The 1,083-nt window shown below is 39.1% G+C and overlaps 1 protein-coding gene across 1 annotated transcript in view; it reads right to left on the reverse strand.

Moving 5' to 3' along the window:
* LOC101849374 (elongation factor 1-delta) overlaps positions 1-1,083 on the reverse strand; it is a 68,766-nt gene that overhangs the window by 6,363 nt on the left and 61,320 nt on the right. The window lies entirely within an intron of this gene.

Genomic DNA, 1,083 nt, shown 5'->3' on the forward strand with positions numbered 1-1,083 from the left:
GGGGGGGGGGGGGGGTTGTAAGTGTTTTACGGCGCTCGCAACTGTATAAGGTCATTATGAGTGTGCGGGACACATTAAACTTTTTAAGTCAGTAGGAAATTTTGAATTTTGTGCGGGTGGCAGCCGAAGACTACTCTTATCGATTTTTGACCATCAAGGGATCTTTAACATGCACATGGAGTAAGAGTTTTACGGCACTTGCAACACAACAAGGTCATATAAGTGCTGCAGATTTGAGGTGTTACAAGAGAGTAACAAACAAAATAGGAGGGCAGATAAGGACGATAAATGGTTTTTTGTTTTTGTAAGTGTTTTACGGCACTTGCGACAATAAGGTTATATAAGTGCCGAAGATAAGAGGTGTTACATACAAGAGAGTAACAAACACAAAATAGAAGGAGGTGAGATAAGGACAATAGATGTCTGATAGGACAGAAGGAGCAAACCACAGCAGAGCACCTGCCAACCACCCACCGAGGGTAGGGGGGATGGTCACTATTACTGTTGAACTGTGGAGAAAGTAGAGTTGAACAGAAGAACCAACTTTCACAGAGTAAATGTTAATAAAATTAAAGATCTGTCCCAGAAGTACGTTTCCCAGTTCTGTAAAATCAACAATCTTTATTTTACAGACAAGACATGATACACGGCATTTTGCACATATCAGCAGAAACAGAAGGAGAGATAAGGACGATAGTTTGACAGGGAAGAAGGAGAAACCACATCAGAGCATCCACTAACAACTCACAGCAAAGCACTGAATAAAGAAATTTTTTTTAGAAAGATTCAGTCCATAAATATCCCAGTTAGTATCATAATTATTCACACCCCATCTATCTCTCAATGCTCTCACTGTCATCCCATACTTTTTTCTTTTAAAACTAGACCGATTAACTCTTCTCAGAATAAGAAAGGTACTTGTATGTATAATTCTGGTGTTTTTAATGACAGATTTGTGAAATCCTTTCATCAGAAAGCAATTTACTTGCCAGGCAAGTAACCTAAAGACCAAACAAGTAAAGAAAAGTAAAGAAAATGACAACATTGCCACAGCTAGAACATTGATTTACTTCAACCCCCCCC

This window comes from Aplysia californica, unplaced genomic scaffold (assembly GCF_000002075.1).
Source record: "Aplysia californica isolate F4 #8 unplaced genomic scaffold, AplCal3.0 scaffold00169, whole genome shotgun sequence".
Taxonomy (NCBI): Eukaryota; Metazoa; Mollusca; class Gastropoda; order Aplysiida; family Aplysiidae; genus Aplysia; species Aplysia californica.